The sequence below is a fragment of the Chionomys nivalis genome, chromosome 18 (genome assembly GCF_950005125.1).
Source record: "Chionomys nivalis chromosome 18, mChiNiv1.1, whole genome shotgun sequence".
In the NCBI taxonomy this organism is placed as follows: domain Eukaryota; kingdom Metazoa; phylum Chordata; class Mammalia; order Rodentia; family Cricetidae; genus Chionomys; species Chionomys nivalis.
The window spans coordinates 24,477,072-24,499,128 of NC_080103.1; the positions used below are offsets into that span (position 1 = coordinate 24,477,072).

At 37.1% G+C, this 22,057-nt stretch overlaps 1 pseudogene; it reads left to right on the top strand.

The window, feature by feature from the left end:
* Positions 1-4,014: 4,014 nt before the first annotated feature.
* On the top strand, positions 4,015-4,644 carry LOC130889310 (ATP synthase subunit O, mitochondrial-like; annotated as a pseudogene).
* Positions 4,645-22,057: the final 17,413 nt, after the last annotated feature.

The following is a 22,057-nucleotide window of genomic DNA, read 5'->3' on the forward strand; positions in this document are numbered from 1 at the left end:
TTGTTTGTATTTATTCTGTTGAATAGTCTACTGAGACAGTAGAAGACATTCACCTTTGAATTTAGAATTACCATTCCAAGTATGTTTCTGGTCTTGATTACCCACCATTTTTACATGTATTACCTAAATCAATTTTAACCACAGCTCCACGGGATAGACATCATTTTTAAAGACATTATCATTTTCAAGGAAATTGAGCATGTTTCAGTCTCATACAGATACTAAATGATGTCTCAAAGATATGGGTTTGAGTGTTTTTAACTCTGAAGTTTAAAAGTGGCAGATGGATTGTTTAATATAATGACAAACAGTACAAGCAGGCAATACTTCTGAGAACCTTGGAATCTAGATGGAGGGAAAATGATGGAAGAGGGAAAGAGAGAGCTAATTGCCCAGGCCATTTTCTATGTCTGTGGTGCCACATCTTATGAACTGGTCACTTCATTTTGTCTCTTAAGCAGAGAAAATGAGGAAAAGAAAACCTAAGTAACTCAACAGGCCTCAAACCATCCGCTGGCACTGGACAAGTTTTTTTCAGTTTGTTTAAAGAGTGATGTGGTTCCAGCATTAAAACATGTGGTTAACCTCAGACATTTCACAAAGCCTGCTATCTCAAAAGCTGGTTTTAGCAGCACGGATGAGGGAGAAGATATGATATGATATGTTATGCTTCTAAGCTAGAGTTCATGGTGCAGGGATTTTCCGTAGAATTTTTTTTGTTATGACTCAGAAACATCAGAACAGAATATGTTTTAGAAACTGCATTTTCCCCTTTCCAATTAGTTTAAATAATGGTAATATTTCATGAAAATTATATATCACAGGCCAAATATGTTCCTTGACTGTTTTTATTAATTCAAGATACAAATTAAGAAAAAAATGCTATAATTGCTTTAGCTAAAATATTAAAAAAGGAAAACCTTTATGATTTAGTTTTGGACAAGTTAATAAAAATGTGTGATGGTCTGTATTCAAGTTTTTTATGTATACTGGTTATAGTCATGTATTTTAGAGAGACCAAATTTTGAGTTTTCTGTATGTGTTTGTTCTTTACTTCATTTTTCATGCATATCAATAATTTGTATTTGTTATGGATTAAGGTTCTGTAGTTGCAACTGTTGTAGTATCATTTCTATGTGTGTGGATTTTAAAATTTTTTCTTTAAATATTTAAAGGAAAAGAGAAGGAGTATCTGTTATTTGTGGTTAGATGGCAGAAGATGAATATTTTAACAGCAAGTTATAGGACCTTTTAGAAACTTAGGCAACAGGTATGTGTTTATTATTCAGTACCTTCATGAAAAGAATAGATTTTTCAACTACCGAGGTTATACTGGTGAACATAATTTAAAATAAAACCTGAGAAAAGTAAAAGAGATTAAATAAATATTCATGAAAATGCCCTCTTCAGGAAATAGGGTCATTTGAACAGTCTATTCCATTAAAAATCGCTTTATTTCACCTAAATTGGTTACCTCGCAGGGAAATCGAGACCAAAGACATGAATTTGAAATCTCTCTACTGCATTAAACAGATGGAATGTATCATTAAAAAATCTATAACTGATCAGTTATTTTAACCGGTAGAGTCAGGGAGGCATCAAATACACATTTAAATGATATTTTAACGTTGTATAAAAATTAGTCTTTATAATTACATACAAATACTGATAAACTGAAAATTATACTTTTATAGCATTATTGATGATCTAAAGAAGTTGCCTAAAGGTAATGTACTAACCGTTATAACGGTCAATTCAAAGTAAATGGCAATCAGGACAACATAAAATTGTTAGCAGCCTTTGATTTTTATTTATGAAAATCATTATAAATTAAACCAAATGATTCTGTCAAATGTTAATACACTCAAAACTTTACCCTTTTAAATTGACTATTGATGCCCTACAGTGCTAATCTAAAATCATTTTGCTATTTTCACTTTAAATCATGTATAACTAGGTAGCTTCTCAGACTTCTGCTTATCATAACTTTATACTGTGTTCCTGTCTCTCCATTTTACTTTCTCTCTGCCTCTTTAACTGATACTTTTAAGTTTTATCCATTGTCTCAAATAATTTGGGAATCATTAAAAGAATTCTGGAAAAGATAGGAGGACAAAGGAGATTGTTCTAGTTCAGTAGCTGCAGCATCTCCTGAGAGCTGCGAATGCCAGCTCCTTCATGAATCAACTACATCATAATCCCTGGTCAAGTTACATGCATAACAGAACCTGAGCAGGCCATTGGTGTGACCCAATTACACCATAAAATCTGCAGGTTCCAGATACCTTTGTATTCCTCACTAGGCCCATGTTCTTGCTCTCTTTGAGCAGGGAGTGTGTTGGAACAGCTCCAGGCTATCTTGTTCATCTTGTATAGGAGAATGTCCTCTTTACAGGCCTAGGGTAGTAGGCCTTTGAGTAAAGAACATGCAGTGTGACTGCCTTCCCTACAGCCAGAAATGCCGACAGGATTGAATTAATTGATATCTCAGAGTCTCATCTGGGAGTCCTGCTCCACTTCCAGAATCTGCCTCAAGCAATCCAATGTAGACAAGGGTAGAATGTGGTGAGTAGCAGGGTACTAGAAGTTCTGGTTGGAACATAGGTTACAAATTCTATTAAGAAAGAAGCTGGGCCACTTCACTTCTGTCACTAGGTGTAATCACTTGGAGATTTTATTCATGTTAAGAATTTAAGACAGTTCAACATGCAGACTGAGGTGTAATTATTTTTGTTTGGCAAGTATAGATTTTAGTCTCTATAAGAAATATGTGATAGTGGCTAGGTAAATATCTCAGTGGATAAAGAACTTGCTGCCTGAGCACGAAGACCTGAGTTTAAGTCCCCACACTCACATTAATGCTGGTTGGGAATGTTATCTCACCTGTAATCTTAACACTCCATAGTTCAAACCATGGGCTTCCCGAGGCAAGCTTGCTGGTTATATTAGTTGAGCTAGACAGTTCTGGATTCAATGGAGATACCATTATTCTATATAGAAGGTGGAAAGCAATCAATAAAGGCACTCTGGTATCCACATGAGCATGCATATACATATATGTGTAACCACAGACATGTGTGCCTACGCACATACAAGCACATATACACAGATGCATGCACACCATTGACACAGACAAAAGAGAAAGTAAAAAGAAATGCATTTAAAAACTTAATTATTTCAATTGAAGTTTATTTTACAAAACAAAAACACTTGTCTCAAAAAATAGAAAAAATAAGAGCGATATACTAGGAGGGGAGAAAACAAAGGAGTAGGCCAGCTGCAGCTTACACATACCTGACACACACTTCTCCTGGCTGGTGTGTCTCTCATCTCCTTCCTGCAGTTTCCAGTCTGTGTCTAGGGCTCAACATTTTCCTATCTTCAAGCCTTCTTTGTTCTTAGATGACTGGACTCAGTTTTATAGGGATTGTGGTGTATGAATGGCTTTAGACTATTGTTTTATGCTGTCTCATTTCAATTAAAAACTGGACCTGGAGATGAGGTATGGTTCCCCCTCCTCTAGACTCAAGCATGTTTGTTTAAAATGTTTTCTACAAAACTCTGTACCATGCCAGACGAGTCACCTGCTATATCACAGATTAAGGAGAGCAGAACAAAATAAAAAGACAGACTATTCCCAATGAGGACTACTGCTATTCATTTCATGCGCTTTTGGTTTTGTTCTAACTCTCTGAAATGTTTGTTAAGGTATAAATCTTACCTTAAGATCTGTAAGCATTTTGGGTAAGGTTACAAATCTGAAAAATCTGGATCCTTTTTCATCTGAGCTGCAGTGCTTACACTTTCATCAGTGGTAAATGGTGAACAGACATTTTGATTTTGTTAAACTTATGTAATAGACTTCGTAGTTATTATTATTATTAATTACTGTTGTAGACTAATGATTATGTTTTAATCTTTTAATATTGTGAAATTAAAAGTTAGGAAGTGAAGAAGATAGATATGTGAAAAGCTACTATTTGTCAGTCAATTAAAAATATAATTTAGGAATAGATGGCCACCCCAGCAGCGTCCAGTCTGTCCGAACAGGTGTGGAGCTTCAGTACATCTGTGGTCAGGCCCTTTGCCAAGCTAGTAAGGCCGCCTGCTTGGATATATGGCATAGAAGGTTGCCCTTTATTCTGCTGCTCTAAACAGGATTAGCCAGATTAAGTGGAAAAGGAGTTGCTGCTGCTGGGACAACTCGTGAAGGATCCCAAGGTGTTTCTTGCTGTTCTGAATCCCTGCATTAAGTGCTCTACCAAAAAATAAAAGTCTGAAGGGCGTCTAAGGAAAGAAAGATTTTCTCCACTGCTTGCCAACCTGATGAATTTACTTGTTGAAAACGGTTACCCAAGCAACACCCAGGGAGTGATCTCTGCATTTCCCACCACTATGAGTATTTGCCATAAAAATGTGCCTTGCATGGTGACCACAGCATCTCCTGTAGATAAAGCTGTTCTCTCTAAGTTAAAGACAGTGCTGAAGAACCTTATGAGTCAAAGCTAAGTATCAATATGGGAGGTTAAGATCAACCTGTCCATTGTGGATAGCATGGTTGTTCGAATTGGGAAGAAATACATTGAAATGCTTGTAAAGACTGAGATTCAGAAGCTCAGCCATGTCCTGGAGGAGATGCTCTGAAAGGCTCCCATCACCTTTGAAAGTTTCTATACTTGGAGCAACAATAAAGTGTTCCCTAAACAGACAAAAATAAATAAATAAAATGTGAAAATAAGTTATAAAGGAGATATATGATTTTTCTGGATAAAGATACTTTTGTAAGCCATGGGTTATTCAATGGAAGCCCCAGTGCCAGTTGGGGGTACCTCCATATTAGTTGTTGGTCAAGGAGACCCCAGAGTACCCCTACAAGCAAACTGCCTTTTTCCATTTTTACTAGTTGGCTACCACAACTAGATGAAAGAAAAAAAATCCTATTGTTGAAGACACCATACACTTTGGTTGCTAGTTGTAGAGAAATCAAGCTGGACCTAAGCTGGAACTTCCTCTTTGCCACTTAGCTTTTATAGTGCTGGATGGTGCTATGCAGGCTGCTGGGGGAGAAAAGTCATCAACCTTCACCAACTCGCTATAAATATGATTGTTTTAGCTTGGATTTATATTGCTGTGAATAGACACCATGGCTAGGGCAACTCTTATAAGGAAAACATTTAATTGGAGTGGCTTATAGTTCAGAAGTTCAGTCCATTATTATTAGGGTGGGGAGCATGGTAGCTCAGAGTATAGTATATGCAGGCAGATGTGGTAATGGTGTTGGAGAAGTAGTTGAGAGTCCTACATCTTGCAGGCAACAGCAAGCCAATTGTGACACTGGGAGATACACTGAGCATATATGAGATCTTAAAGTATATTAGGGGGCTGCGTATTTGTTCCCGGCTACCCAGATCACAAAATAACCACACAGAAACTATATTATTTAAATCACTGCTTGGAAAATCACATTTATTTCTTTTTAAATGGCAATTATTTGATTATAATTTTAAATTAATTTTGCTAACTTGATTTCTCCTATAAACTCAGAGAAAGAAATTTTCCCCCTTCTGAGTTTCTATTGGCAATAATAAGTATTCCTTTCTTGACCTGATGTCATTGTGTCTTAGGCGATGGAGTGCTAACAGTTTTCCTATAGTAGGTATAGAGACAGTGGTTACACTACTTCTCGCTCATAGCTTTACACAGTGACTAAAGTGATGGGAACACAGTTTCCTTGGATTTCTGGAATTCAAATATGATAGTGATTTGCTTTTTCCTAGAAGAGAGCTGTTATTGTTCCTGGAAACAATTATTTATTGAAAGTACGTTTCTTTTCTTTAGAGAAAATTATCTAGTTATATCTAGAGTGCTGTAAAGCTTAAAGAAATCTGACCTTGAGGGATTCCTTGATTTTACTGTATATTAATTTGCATGCAGCACTTCACGTGAGGGCAAGAATGGCTAAAATATTTCCTAAGTCATGTGCTTTTCTCAGAACACACTGAACGTTCTTAAGATGAATATTTCAAAGCTGTGTGTTTCTAGAGATTTTTAGCCTGTGTGGAGCTGTGTGCATCAAGCTGCTTATTTTCTTCTTCGATGACTGTTTTGAGATAGAAAACTTTTGCATGCATTACTATTTTGTTTTCAGCTTTTAGTCAGGACTGAAGATAGGGAATTCATTAATTTTTGAAAATTCAAAAGAAAAAAAATAGATTATATCATGGATACTTCAGAGAAATAACTTGAGCTACCATTGGAGATACAGCAGAGTTTAGGCCAGGCAGGAAACTGACAGGAAGCCGTGCAATGGTAAGGAGAGGAAAACAGTGTGGACAAGGGAGAGAGCGTGTCCAGTTTATAGGCGGCAGGTACGGTGTAAACCCAGTGGGACATGGCCGCCAGAATGTGTGGTAGATGCGTAGGATCTGATTTTTAGCGTGCCAGTTGTCAAGGTATCAGAATGTTTATGATGTTAGGGGGATGGGTCTTAATGGCCAGAGTCAGTCTGCAGGCCAGGAGTTTGCTCCTCCTAGAGAGAAAAATTTCAACAATACGCTTCATGATCAGTTGCGTCTCTAAGGAATTGTTCCATTTAGACAGTATTAAACAGTATGTGTCAATTCTTGCCCCATTTTCTGCCTGCTTTATCCTTAAGGAGAAAACAATGACTATGATCCCTTTTCTGTAGAAAAATACAATGCATTTGAAGACTGGAGCACCCACAGAGAACCTATTAATCTCCTAGTGAAATGGTAGCAAAATGTTCTTATTATATTGCTCACATACAGTGTCCTCAGGACTTTAGCTAAGAGGATTTAATAAGACCCTGTTTAAGACGGGAGAAAAGAGCTGTGTCTTCTCACCGTGGGGTTTCTTTAAATCACTAAAATAATTCCTGTTCAAACTGAAAGCTCTTGATGTGCTTAAATATGCGTAATTAGCCCTAACACACAACACTTAATCAAAACATATTGTCATTGAGTGAAACAACCTCAGAGACAGTTCTGGATAATGGCACCTTTGGACAGAGAATGGGCTAAAACCACCCTGCCTCATGTTCCCATGCATGACCAGCCTCACCCAAACATCAATATTCAGAAAGTAAATTCTGGTGTTTGTAAGTTAATGGGGTTCAACATGATGTCCTCTTGCATGAAACATTTTTATCTATATACAAGTTTTAATATTGTATTGCTACCTTATTTATCGGTATCTTTGGTACCACTCAACAGTTTTCACCAATGTAGTAACTTGAAGGCTTATATTGGTAATGAAATGAGTGATCTTGAGTTCAAGGAACCAGGGTAAGTTTTAATAGGCACACTGATAAAGAAGAGTGCCTTAAACTTACATCTTGATCTCAGATTCAACATTGCATAATTAATTATATGTTTGAATTTTATGTTTATATATTTATGTGGAGTGTGTGTGTGCGTGTTGTATATGCATGTTTGCATATGGTAAGTACAAATGCACACAATGGTGAGTACACATTTCTGGTCTCATGCTTGTGAAGGTCTGAAGCTGATATTGGGACTCTCCCTTCATTGTTCTTCAATCTTCTTCTTTAAGGTGTGGCCTCTCAATCAAGCCTAGAACTTGTCAATATGTACTGTCCAATGAATCATTTGACCCTAGGGATCTCAAGTCTTGGATTTCAGAAAATGGGATTCCATGCAGGCTACCATGCTCAGACAACATTTATAAGGCTTCTAGACATCTCAACTCTGGACCTCTTGCTTGCATGGTAAACATTTTAGCTGCTGAACCATTCACACATACGTAGTTCTTTGTTTGTTTGTTTTTGGTTCTTCATCTGCATCACTGATCCTCAGAGCTATCTTCCTGCTCCCATTCCTCACTGAAGCCTTTTACTTCTAGTATTCACCCTTCCTCCTTATTATTTTTAATGATTTTTTAGTATATATTATTTTAGTAGTTTTATCTGTCTTCAAGAAAATAATGATTCTTATTTTTCTCATTTTAATTCTGTAAATACCTTACAAAAAGAAGAAGAAGGGAGGAGGTGGCTTATATTGCTTACAATTCCAAGTTACAGTCCATCAGTGAATGAAAGCTCTATCAGGAACTCAAAGCAGCTACTCATAGAACTTTCTAAGCCAGGTTTTCAAACTTCTGAATGCTGAAATCCTTTAATACAGTTCCTCATACTGTGGTGACAGTTGCTGTCTCATACCTGTAATTTTGCTACTCTTGTGAATCATAATGCAAATATCTGATATGCAGAATATCTGGTATGTGATCTCCCAAAGGGGTCATGGGTCACAGGTCTAGTCTAGAACAGAGAGAAAATGGCTGTTTCCCAGTTGCCTCCTTGCTTCTGCTGATTCTTACCTAGTTTTCTTCACTGTTACACAGTTCTGGGCCCAGGACATGAAACTGTGCAACAAACTGTCAGGGAGGGTCCTCTCACCTCAGTCAAGGTAAGCTCCTATATATACAGCTAAAACACAAGCTAATTAAGATCAGCACACACTGAAACTCTCCAGGTAGTTCTACGTAGTGTCAAGTTAACATTTAAAAATTAACCATAATCACACTTTTAAATAGAAGTGGTTGATAAATCCTTAGGGTGTTATGAACATTTTTCTTATTTATACCTGATTTGTAAGAAGCCAGGATGGTCTGTATCATGTTTTAGAAACCCAGTGAAGGCTCAATGAATGATAGGAACCCATCCACACTCTGACCAAGTTCCAGCCAAAGCCTAGTTAAACCCAAGTTGAATTCATACAGCCCTAGCAGTAGAAACTGACCTTCTAAACAATGAGCATGCTTTATCTCCATTACCTTTTCAACTCTAGTCAAAGTTAATAACCAGTAACCTTCAATGAGATTCAGTTCAGAGACACTACATTCAAGGAATCTGCATTTTATAGTCTTTCCAGAACTAACATTTTCTTTTAGAACATATTCAAAATCACTCACACATTAGAATTAAAAGCTATGTTAATTGTCAGGATAATAATATGTCAGATTTAGAAATCCTACTCTTTCCTAATTATAGTTGTCAGAATGTCAGGACTTTGTGAATTAGTAAGCCAATATGGAATGGTCTTCTTAGTAGACTGCATTCTTAGAAATGAGTGATTAATTATTGCCATAAAGAAACACATAATACATAGCTTAAAATATGTCTGCATATGATTGCATAGAATCTTCTGCTCAATTTAAGCTATTTGAAAGTACCTAGAGAACCAGTGACTTAATCCTGTAAATGGGGAGTCAAACTAACTCATGTAGTACTTCCTTTTCATAGATATACTGCAAGAATGACTATGAACATAAGTAGAAAATTTGAGGACATCTCTATTAGACCTCAAAGGCATCTATTATGTAAGCAACTGCATTGGAGTAGCAATTTTGTTTTTATCTGTCTATCTATCTATCTATCTATCTATCTATCTATCTATCTATCTATCTATCTATCTGTCTGTCTGTCTGTCTGTCTGTCTGTCTGTCTGTCTGTCTGTCTGTCTGTCTGTCTGTCTGTCTATCTATCTATTCATCTATATCTATCATCTATCTATCTATCTATCTATCTATCTATCTATCTATCTATCTATCTATCTATCTATCTATCTATCTATCATCTATTTATCTATTTATCTATCTAATATCCCAACTGTAATTTTTCCTCCCTTCTTTCCTCCCAGTCACTGTCTTTCCACCTCTGCCTCCCACCCTCATCCACTCCTCCTTTCTTTCTATTCAGAAAAGGGTATATCATCCAAGAATATTGAGAAAGAACATGGCATATCAAATTTTAGTAAGACTAAGCACACCCCCCCCGCCGTGTTAAAGCTGGAAAGGCATCTCAGTATGAGGAATAGGGCCCCAAAAGTCAGTAAAGGAGTCAGAGACAGTCTGTGTTCCCACTGTTAGGAGGTCCACAAGAAGACCAAGCTATACAACTGTCACATATATTCAGAGGGCATAGATCAATCCCATGGCTTCCTAGTTGCCAGTTTAGCCTTGGAGAGCTCCTATGAGCCTGGGTTAATTTATTCTGTTGGCTTTCTTGTGATATCCTTGACACTCCTGGCTGCTACAATCCTTCCTCTCTTCAGTAGGATTCCCCAAGGTTGTCTTAATGCATGTACGTGTGTTACTGCATCTGTTTCTGTCAGTTGCTGATGAAGCCTCTCTGATGACTGTTGGGCATAGCATCTATCTATGAGAATAGCAGAATATCTCTAGGCATCATTCAATAAACTGACTTAAAAAAACAAACAAACAAAAAAAAAAAAAACTCCAGTCATGTTTGTTCCTAGGTCTTTGTACTCTCCAGCTTCTGGGTCCTGGTGTTCCAGGTAGTGGCAGGAGTGGGCTCACTCTCATTGCATGGGTCTTAGGTTAGACCAGTCACTGGCTGGCCACTCTCTCAATCTCTGTATCACTCTTACCCCAGCACATCCCGTAGACAGGAGAAACTGTAGATCAAAGGTTATGTGGTTGGTTTGGTGTCCTAATACTTCAACTGGAAGTCTTCCCTAGTGACAGGTGTGGCCATTTTAGACTACATATATGCAATTGCGAGAAGTTGAGGTCATCCTTACCTATTTGTGGGAGTTTGCATTGCACCAGGTTTCTATCTGACCCTGAAATGCTCTCCTTTGTTGGTTGTCTCTTTCAACACTCTCCACCTCATCCCACCTGGATCGGATCTCTCATGTTTCCATCCCCACCTGCACCCTACACCAGCCCACCCACAAAATCTCTTCCCATGGAGATCCAAGTGTGTCTCCCTTGGGCCCTCCTTGTTACCTAGCCTGTCTGGGTCTGTGGATTACAGAATGGTTATCCTTAATTTTGCAGCTAATATCCACTTGTGAGTGAGTACATAGCAAGTTTGTCTTTCTGGGTGTGGGTTACCTCACTCAGAGTGATTCTTATCTAGTTCTACCCCTTTGCATTTGAATTTCATGATGCCATTGTTTTTAACATCTGTGTAGTGCTCAATTATGTAAATGTACTACATTTTCTTTATTCAGCTTTCAGTTGAGAAATTTCTTGGTTGTTTTCAGGTACTGGCTTTTATGAATAACGCTGCTACAAACATTATTGAGCAAGTATCCTTGTGATATGAGTGAACATTTTTTTGGGTATATGCCCAAGAATGGTTTAGCTGGATATTGAGGTAAATCATTTCCCAATTTTCTGAGAAACCACCACACTGACTTCTAAGTTTATACGCTCACCAGCAATGGAGGAGTGTTCCCTTTGTTCCACATCCTCTCCAGTATAAGCTGTTACTTGGGTTTTGATCTTAGTCATTCTGACAAGTATAAGGTGGAATCTCAAAGATGTAAGAGTTAGTTAATAAGAAGCCAGAGCCAATAGGCCAAGCAGTGTGTTAATTAATATAATTTCTTTCTAATTATTTTGGATTTGGGCAACTGGGAAACGAACGAGCAATCTCCACTTACTTATACCTGTGCTAGACATATTTCTAACTAGCTCTTATATCTTAAATTAACCAATTTCTATTAATCTGTGTATTGGTTCTCATCCTCTGTGGAAACAAAAGCAGAACCTCTTTTCCAAAGTAACATATCCTTAGACTCAAATTTTGAAGTCAAAATACATTTAAAATCTGTATGTTGGCTTAGCTTAGCAGCATGTACAACACAGTGTCTTTCTGTAGTTAGCTCATTTGCAGTCAGAAAATTCAAAGAAAACACGATTTTATACATAATCTAGACTCTCTGTGTATTTTCCATCTTTATGTGGCTTCTTTTGACTCTATTACTTTTTTCAAGTTTAATATTTATTTTATTATTTTTATTCCTTTAATCTATGACTGTCTTTTGTCTTTTATACTATAGCTGTCTATACTTTTTCCTCTTTCTCCCAAGTCTACATACATTTATCCAACACTGTGACCCATTCAGAAGTCTTTTTATCTGCAATCATTTTTTGACTAGGAGCACTTTTCCTTCCTTCCTTCCTTCCTTCCTTCCTTCCTTCCTTCCTTCCTTCTTCTTTCTTTCTTTCTTTCTTTCTTTCTTTCTTTCTTTCTTTCTTTCTTTCTTTCTTTCTGAGCACGTGTGATTAGGACCAACTCCACAGTCCTGTCTGTTTGCTCCACCCAGTCAAACATGATGGAGGCATGTTCACTGCCTCTGTGAGCCATGCTCACAGCCCCAGCTCCAGGGACACAGCTGGTCTATTTAGTCATTAAGCAGGACCTCCTGAAAGAGACAGAGTTTCATGCTACTAGGAAGCCATCTCTTAAAGAAGCTGCTCAGTTTTGGAAAATGCTGTTACCAAAAAGCCGTGCTTAACTCTTTGTGTGTGTGTGTGTGTGTGTGTGTGTGTGTGTGTAAAATCCCTTCCCAAGCTCTCTTTGGCTTTATGTGGATGTAGTTGCCCCATATTAGTATGCCACTTATTAATGGTATGTGAAACCAAGTCATGTAGGCATACATTTGTGGGAAATGGTCAAATTGCCAGAGCAGGCCAACCAAACCTAACCTTGCTCAGTTGCCCAGAGGGGTAGTTTTGCTGCACTGGGTGGGAGAAGGCCCTGGGGGCCTGGATTCAGACCATACTGATGCCAATTTGTTGGCATACAAAAGAGTTCCATGATAGCCAGGAATGGAGTATAACAAAGGTTTATAAACTCACAGAGATTTTTATCTGGGAATAAATTCATGGAGAGATTAACTATCTGCAGTCCTCTGCATGTGCTGGGAACTGGAACTGAATCCAGCAACCAAGGGGCTCACACCTGCTTTTCATCTGCATTTATAGTATGTGAGACCACACTCAAAGTGGGTCAATATCTTAAAGCCTATTGGTTGAAGGTATGGGCTGGGATATGGTAATAAGGAAATGGGAGGCTGTTGGAGTTATGTTGAGCAAACTCAAGAGGCATTAGGGGGTTTCAGGGTGCTGGCCTGGTCTCTCAGGAAAGAGGAGGTTTCAAGTAGAGTTGTGGGTCAGGATGTGTGACTGATATTGTTTCTTTTAGTGGAGATTGCCCCCAAACAATTTATTCTGTATGTATTGATAACTCAATAATAATTGCTAATGGTTTTTAGTAGCATGTACAGAACTATGACAATGATTTATAGCAAATTATTGTCATTGTGAAGTGACATAATTGAAATACGCTTTTAAAATTAAAAAAAAATAGTTGTAGATGTTGAAATTCATAGCATTGTGGATAATATCATGGGGTGTGTAAAAATCATTCTCAATTTAAATTATGCTCCTACCACCTCTTGATGGTGCATTTTTTTTAATGAACTTGTCATGGCTGCCATATCCTCAGAATCTTCATATAATGGCACTATCTATGGTACTATATATACTTGCAGAATGTTTCTCATGATAAGATCATGCAATGGATATGCAATGTATAGATAACATCATGCATCAAACACGCAGTTAGTGTTGTCTTTTACTGTTCCACAATTAAAGTAGAAACTGTGACTATTTTATGCATCTTCAAAAGTATTTGTGTGGCCTATTTTTTTTTGTCCACTGACACAAACTAGAGTCACCTGGGAGAAGGCAACCTCACTTTAGAAAATACCTCCATTAGATTGGCCTGTAGGCACATTGGTGGAGGCATTTTTCTGACTAAAGATAGATGTGGGAGGCTTTAGAACACTGAGGGTAGTGCCATCCCTGATCAGGAGTGAGAAAGTAAACTGAGCAAGTCATCAGGAGCTAGAGAGTAAGTCGTGTTCTTCCATAGTTTCTGCTTCAGTTCCTGCCTCGAGTTCCTGCTTTGGCTTTCCCTGGTGACAGACTGTGGACTTTCCCTGAACTATATAGATGTGTGCCTATGAAACCTGGAATCTGTGTACCTGCAAGAATGGGGCAGACTACAGTCCAATGCTGCAGACAACTGTACTTCGGTTTCAGTGTACTTTTATGCACGGATATAACAAGAAAAGCAACGATCCAAGGAAGATTATTTAAATTCAGAAAATAGGATGAGAAATACATTATCAGAAAAAAACATGTAAATAAATGCCAGTAAATACATTATAAATATTGCCAGAGTAGCTCTGTCCCAGAACTTTCTCAGGACAGACCAAGTTTAGAACAATTGCCTGGTATATACTGCAGATTTTATCAGGGAAGCACAAAAATAAGGCAGAGGCCATATTCGGATGCAGGGTACACTGATCAAATTGGATTCTATAGCTATGTTCTGACATCCATCAAGAATAAACATGTCTTATGAATTGAATGTAAATGCTTAAGACAGGGAATACACAATCACATCCAAGAACAATCCAGGGAATAAATGCACCCAAGGTAAAGGCTCTGCATTTGTCCTGGAGCCTCTTTCATCGTTCCCCCAGACAGTGGTCACCATGTTTCACTCTTCTGACATGTTCTGAAAACAGACCATAAAGTGCAAAATGAAATAAATCCATTCCTCCCCGAAGTTCTGGTCCTTATCACAATGGAAAGCATATTCAGACAGTATTTAAGCATTATTTGAATACCAATGGTTATATCAGCTTTGGTTATAAATATTCATAATCAATACCAGGAAACCCAGTTCTGTTATATAGAGAATGACAAACACAAGTGGGAATGTGCTTTTTTTTCCTGGAAGAAATTACATTATAATAACATTTCTTCTGCCTGCCTTTCTTTTCTAAGGTCTTTGTCTTTGGAGAATCCCCTTACTGATAAAGACTGTATTTTAGCTCTCTGAAATTTTACTCTCCTGGTAACTCCCTTCTTTGGAACATGATCCATCCATAGAAAACAAATAGGCAGATGAACACGAGTCATAAAATGCTCGTCTTACCTTTCCCACTCTGCTCCCAGGGCTGTCTCTCCACGAATAATTTATTCATCCCTATTTCATCTGTAGTCGCTTAAGGAAAAGACAATATTTAGATTTCTGCAAAGGATATCAGAAAGCAATAAATTAGAAGAGATGAGGAAGATGACCGTGTCTGTAATATGTACTTCACAGCTGCTGCTTTGATGACAAGAAAAGAGATAAAAATAAAGCAGAAGTGATACAACCGATCAATCCCATATTCCCAAAGATGGCTTTGTGTTGAGTGAGACCTTTTGTACGTCAGTATATTTCAGTGGCATAAAATTCTTAGCATCAAGTTACAGACATATCAGTAGTCTGAGTTATCATGAAGCAAGTATAATTTTATTTCTTTGTTTAAGAAGTTAAGAGAAATATGTAACATATCAGAATTACCACACTGGTTACCTAGGAAAATCTGGGAATGAAATACATTGTGATACTTAAAGGCCATTTATTTGAAACAGTTGAAATTATTTGCCAAAATTTAAAAATCTTCAATTGTCTTTGTATTAATTGAAAAAATATAAGATATAGTGATACTGAATTCATAGTTGATTTTTTTTACAATCAGTTTAAAAACATCTCTTTTATGTTTTACTGGGATAAAATGTTGCTCTTGTTTTGAGAAACTGTTTGACAGTGTTTTATATAATTAAGTGGAAATTGTTGGCTATATATTGGATTCGTAATATAACTAAGAAAGACAAGTGTATATGACCAGAAAAAGACTTACATTGGAATGATTGTTTTAACTTTAATCACAACAACTTCACAAAGGAAATGAGATTAATGACCATCAGTAGACAAAAGATATAACCACAGAAAAGGATATAACCTCAGAGAGGCATATAACCACAGAAAGGGATATAACCACAGAAAGGGATATAACCTCAGAGAGGGATATAACCACAGTAGACAAATGGTATAACCACAGAGAGGGATGCTGTTAGACAGAGAGATATTGCCAAACCCGACATACTTCTGCTACATAGGCAAGGAGTGAATACAGCAAATGGAGCAGAATTAGTCATGCACATGGATATACTCTGTATGATTCCAGTATCGGACTTCAGTGCCATATAGGACTGCATAAAATCTGGCTGGCCAGAAACATTTGTGGATAGGTTTTTTGCTAATGTGTATTATACCTCAATAATTATACCTCAATAATTATATCTCAATAAATTCCATTTATAAAAGGTATAAAAAAGCCTGAAATTCTCTTGCTTTTATCTCCATTAGCCCAAAAGGCTATTTCAGGTACTGAGCTTGAGGCAACTACATTTTTTTTTTTTTGTATTACTGACAGGACTACAACTTAGCTGTCTGGAAAATCTCAGCTATTCCCACCAATTCCTTAAAGGTTCTAAAGAATTGCGATTTCTGACTCTTTTTTTTTTTCTCTCTCATGTTTTCTCAGTGTTGCTTTCTGAACTGGCTTTACTTTAGGCATTTCAGTTGGACCTTTTTTTCTAATACAAGTGATTAACGGTTAGCTTTCGCATCCCTTTAGACATCTCAAATAAATGGAAACGCTGTTTTACACAGCAGGTAGCAAGCTTACAGAGAAATAATGAAACTCATTACCTTGAAGCCCTATACACATTCAAAATAATAATAAAATATAGCTACATACAGACAAATACAATTAGATTTCTAAAATCTTGGATTTTATATCAAGGCTCATAGATCCATAACAATTTTTAGAAGCCATGAATGGTTTCAATTTAATGACAAGGAGGTTAGCGAATTTTCTTCCATAAGCTGTTCTTTTTTACTTCTATCAAAGAGTAAATTTTGAGCTGAATGGATTAAATTTCTGACCAAGTATGGGGCTTTCATATAAATCAAATTCAGTCCCTGCCAGAATAACTTTATCTTATAAAACCAGCATAAATATTGATATTTTTCAGAAATTTACATATACAAACACAAATACAGCTCCTTTTCTGTCAGATTCAGTTACAGTCAGAAGCATGTTTTCATTCGGCACTTTACAGAAGAGTATATGTAAGGTCAACTATTATACTTGACAGCAAACTCCAAAAGTAGCTTGTTGGCTGCTCATGTTATTAATAGTGGATATGGTTTAGTATTGTGATTGGGAAATAGTTACAGAGGTAAGCATGACTTCTGTTTCTCTCAGTTATTTGTTAGATAGCTTTATTATCTAACTGACATTTGTACGTATCTAGTCATCATCATGCTTCAGAGAAGCTTCCAATTCATTTAAGATTCACTGACCCACCGTGCTACATTCAGATGTGATTTGCTTAGCAATCACTGGTGAGCTGAAGCTGACCACCAATTAGAAAAACTATGAGTCTAAGGATTTATAAATAAATTATGAAAACAGATTTTTACAAGCTCTCCTTTAATGCCCCAAATTTAGAAATATTACCATGAAATCATACTAATATCTCATTCATTTTCTATCTATACTGATCAACTGTGTCTGGTCAGATTTTCAACATCCCCTGTGGCCAGAATGTTATGGCACATTACGACCTCATGTTCTGGCTCCCAGTCGCTTCTGACTCTGTGTTTCTCAGAGGTTGGCCTGGTGGGCAAGTCTGTGTGGGATCATCTTGATTACATTAGTTAATGTGGGAAAAATGATTCTAAATGTGGCCAGTTACCTCTGGTGGCAGCTGCTGGATGAAAGGAAAGAGAAGATGGAAAGCATTGCTCTTTACAAATGCCTTTATAACATTTCTAATGTTTGAAAGCAATATAAACACCTTCTAAAGGGACCTATAGTTGCTCCAAGAATCACCTTCCATGACACAGCTGAGAAATAAGAATGACCTGCTCTACACACCCCATATGGTCATCTTTGGATGCAAGTTTTCAGTGTCTTTTGGGAAACATTTAAAAGGTACCAATAACTATCTCGGACTTTAACAATATTTAAATCTCCACAAGTAATTATGTAGCACCTGAATTTAGGAGCAATATTGCCGTCAAAGGAAATCAAACAAAAGTTTTCCAGTTGGTTGAATTTTCTCTTTCTCTCTCTCTCTTTTTAAATCACTCACCAAATCTCTTTTGGAGTATTTGTCTTCCAGAATACTTTATACAGCATTATTATGTACCAAGTTTTTTTCCTATAATCTGTTTGCTTTGTGTCTATGTATCCCCAATAGTTACAATTTTGTTTCAGAACTTATCACATTACCACATGCCTAGATGTACTTGGACACACACACACACACACACACACACACACACACACACACACACACGGTGCCGGAGAAATACATATCTTACACAAAATAATGTATCCCCAATCACATCCAAATAATCTCTCATATTTTGGGTTAGTCCGATTCTTGGCTGTCGTTCATCCGACAACCTGGGTGACATAACCATGCTTACATTTTCTACTTCCTCTTTTTCCTATATTTCTACCAATCTCATTCTTCTTTCTCCTCCTCATTATTTCATGCCTATTACCTCACCAGTAAGGTCTTGGATCTCATCTCTTCCCAATTATTGCATATCCACAGGAGCTCAACTTCTTTAAAATACCCAAGAGAGATTTAAATCACTAAATTATCATTATTTGTTGCTTTATCTGGTTACTTCACAAGTGCATATACACTGTAAAGAGTCAGCATGGCTAGGAGAGTGAGTTGGCCATGTAGGAAGCTACCCCACTCTTCAAGAAGGAAATTTCTTTGCAACTGCTTTGTGTCCACTTTGACATCTCTGTATACTTTGAGTTTAAGTCAAGAATATTCTGGTTCTTAGTATTGTTGGCTTGCTATTCCCGTTTCACATGGTAACTAACTTCCACACTTGTCACAGAAAGTGAACCAGAACCAGATTGAGGCTGACTTGTTTTGAAGAGATGAATTTATTTTATACGTTTTCTCTAGGATGTTATATTTTATGATAGGCTTAGAACTGTAGATGAGATACCATGAGTTCCTCCTATATCTCTCTTACAAAATCCAGAGTGATATTGATGTTCATGATAGCTACTATTCTTAAAAGTTTACCCACATCTGTGAGAATACAACTTTCTATTGTCACATTGTTGTTAAAATGATTATGACCCACATATGAAAGAGCTGTGGAATTTGTTAAATATTGAATAGGTAGCTGTGGCCGTGTGAAAAAAAGATGGACCCCATAGAACAAGAGGGAGTGGCGCTATTAGGTGGTGTGGCCTTGTTAGAGTAGGTGTGGCCTTGTAGGAGGAAGTGTGTCACTGAGCATGGACTTTGAGTTCTCAGATACTCAAGGCACATCCAGGGTGGCATTTTCTTCCTGCTGCCTGCAAATCCAGATGTAGAACTGTCAGATACCTCTGCAGTACCATGTCTGCCTGCATGCTACCATGCTTCCTACCATGATGGTAATAATGGAGAAACCCTATTAATTACAAGCAAGCATCAATTAAATATTTTCCTTTATAAAAGTTGCTGTGGCCATATTTTTTTTCTCAGAAAAGAGAAAAAAACCCTAACTAAGGAAGTAGTGAAGAAAGGTCATAGCATAAAGATAGTGGTAAGCAATCTAGAACTCATTGTCATGATTTCAAACTCAAAGGAAATAGAAAATTTCAGCTTGTGCCTATCTATAGGACTCAGAATATGCACAAATGTTTATTGCTTGAAAAAGTTCTGGGACTGGAGGACTTCAGTCACTTAATGAATAGATCATCTTTCAAGATCTCTAATTCTTTAACATTAAATCTGAAAGCTTGCAGAAGTAGTCCTATGGGTAGCATCCAGTGAGTATATAGAAGTGTGCTTGTGATGATATGCTTTGAAAGGATGATAAAGGTAGATGAAATTTTGAGCTCACCTTGGCAGACATAAACCTCCTGGAACTGTGTACATTAATTCATTAATTCAAATGTATGTGTGTGTGTGTGTGTGTGTGTGTGTGTGCATGTGTGTGTATGAGAGAGAAAGAAAAAGAGAGACTAGCCTTACATTTCACTACTTCACAGCAGCTGACTGCAGATATGTATCTTATTTATTCATTTATCCCTGAGAGTTTAAATTGTGGAGTGCATTGTAGTGTATAAAAACCACCCTTGTTACCATGGGGTCTTGCTAGGGTTACCATGTTCTACACTGTAGCGGGCTTGAGCTTCCTTAGATCACTCACTTAAATGGCTCCATCTAACATCTTTGTTTTTCAAACCCTTTTTTGAATAGTCCTTTTTTGATACACACATACAATATGTATTGTGTGTGTGTGTGTGTGTGTGTATTTGGGTTCATTTTGAATGTTTTCTCTATCAGAAAGCTCTTCCCAACTGACCCATGGCAATATGAGGTCTTGCAGTATATACTTTAACTTTTCTGATTCATTTCCTGTTTTCATCCTTCCCTAGGATGCCCTAGGATGTGATAATTTTCTGCACATTTTCTTTGTCTCTCTTGTTGTTTTTAGATGATTTACCTATTCATGTCTCCTGTTGTCATTGCTAATAAGTTACCTAGAGAGGGAAGGAAAGATGGAAGAAAAGAAGAAGAAAAAAGGCTATTCACAGACCTTCCAGATAACTTGTTTGCTAAGTTTTTCTTGAATATTCTATTAAGGTCAGAATAGAATCTCTTCTGAACTTCAGCATTTTGCAATCAGTTTCTAATTATCACAAGTTGTTTCTTTCTCGTTGATCTCAAATTAACACTTATTTCCCACTAATCTCATGGCCTCCAGTCTAATACTCCATTGTCTCCCAGCATCCCTGGGTCAGTGCAGTAGCATGGTACAAGAATTCTCCTGTTTCCATGTGCATTTGTTTCATCTTACTGTAGCTGTGAAATTAGTCACACTAAGGTAGAAATTGCATCATATTAAATTCTTGCCCAATACCATTGTTATCTTTCCTTGGCTCAGTATAAGTTCTAGGGTGATAAAATTAGTTTCCACCGCATTTATTATATTCTTCTTTACTAGATGACTATCTGATAAATAATGTTTTCTACATACATTGTCAATTACGTAAGAAATATAATTGAACTTCTAAATGTGGCCTGAATTACATTTCCCAGTTTCATCACAGTCTATTTATTTAAGCCTATTTTTCTTCACTCCTTTCTTTAACACCTACCTGCTAATAAACTAATTTAATCATATCCTCCAAATGTATTGCATAGATGCATTCAATTATCTCTTTTGAGAATTCTCAGAATAATTATCTTGTCCTAGATTTTTGCCCACCTAATAATTTTACTTAAAATTCTAAAGTCTAATTTCATTAATATTATCAGAAAGCTGCAGCTCATTTTTGCTCCAATCCTCTTTGAAGGCATTTTCCTAAGTGCTTTCCACCCATGACTCATTTACAGTTTGTATCTAACCTGTGACAGCAGTACAAATTTCACCTGTATTGTAGCTGAGAACAACACAGTGGTAAGGACAGCAACTGAACTACCCACATTGTGCTAAACTCTCAGTTCTCACAGTCTTTGCAGGCGTGACATGCTCCTCTACAGGCAGCATGTGTAGTATATGTTGCTTGTTTGGCATTCTTCATGTGTCCTTGCCAGATTAGGGAATTTTTTTCACATACAGCAGCCTTGTTCCAAAGAAAAGACAAATATCACCCTTGATACTGAATATAGAGAGTATGCAAACAAAGAGACAAACAATAATTTTTAAAGAACCAAAAATCTTTACAAAAGACCACACATAGACCCAAACATATACTTTTGCCCTGCTGAGATGATCAATGCACAGGTCTCACCTATTCAGGGCTTAATATAAACATGAACATAAAATCCACTTGATGAAATAATTTTCTGAACACCCGTAGGCATAAAATAAGAACACCTTTTTATTTATGTAAATAATTAAGAATAAATGCCAGGCATACCTGATTCTTACTCATTTAAGTCATTTTAATGATACATGAAATACAAAAGTCGACTCTGCCAAAGGTCCCTTAGGAGAGAAGGCAGCAACAGTACATAGAAGGATGGTCACGCTGGGGCAGACTTGAAAGGAGTTGGCATTTATACAAAATGCAATTTACTCTGACAGTAATTTTCTGAATTTCTCTGGTTATTATTGAAGATCTATGTGTGTTTGAATAAGAATGCTCCCTCTTTCCTCTGTAGCCAGCTGCTCTGTTTGATCCTGCGGTGAAGTCACCATCCTGCGTTAATGGCTTCACAGTTTGTTCCTGGAGGCAAAAAAATTATTATGATGTCACAAATTTGTCATTTTGACTTCACCGCTGGGTCAGGCTGAGGGAGAAAATGGGTT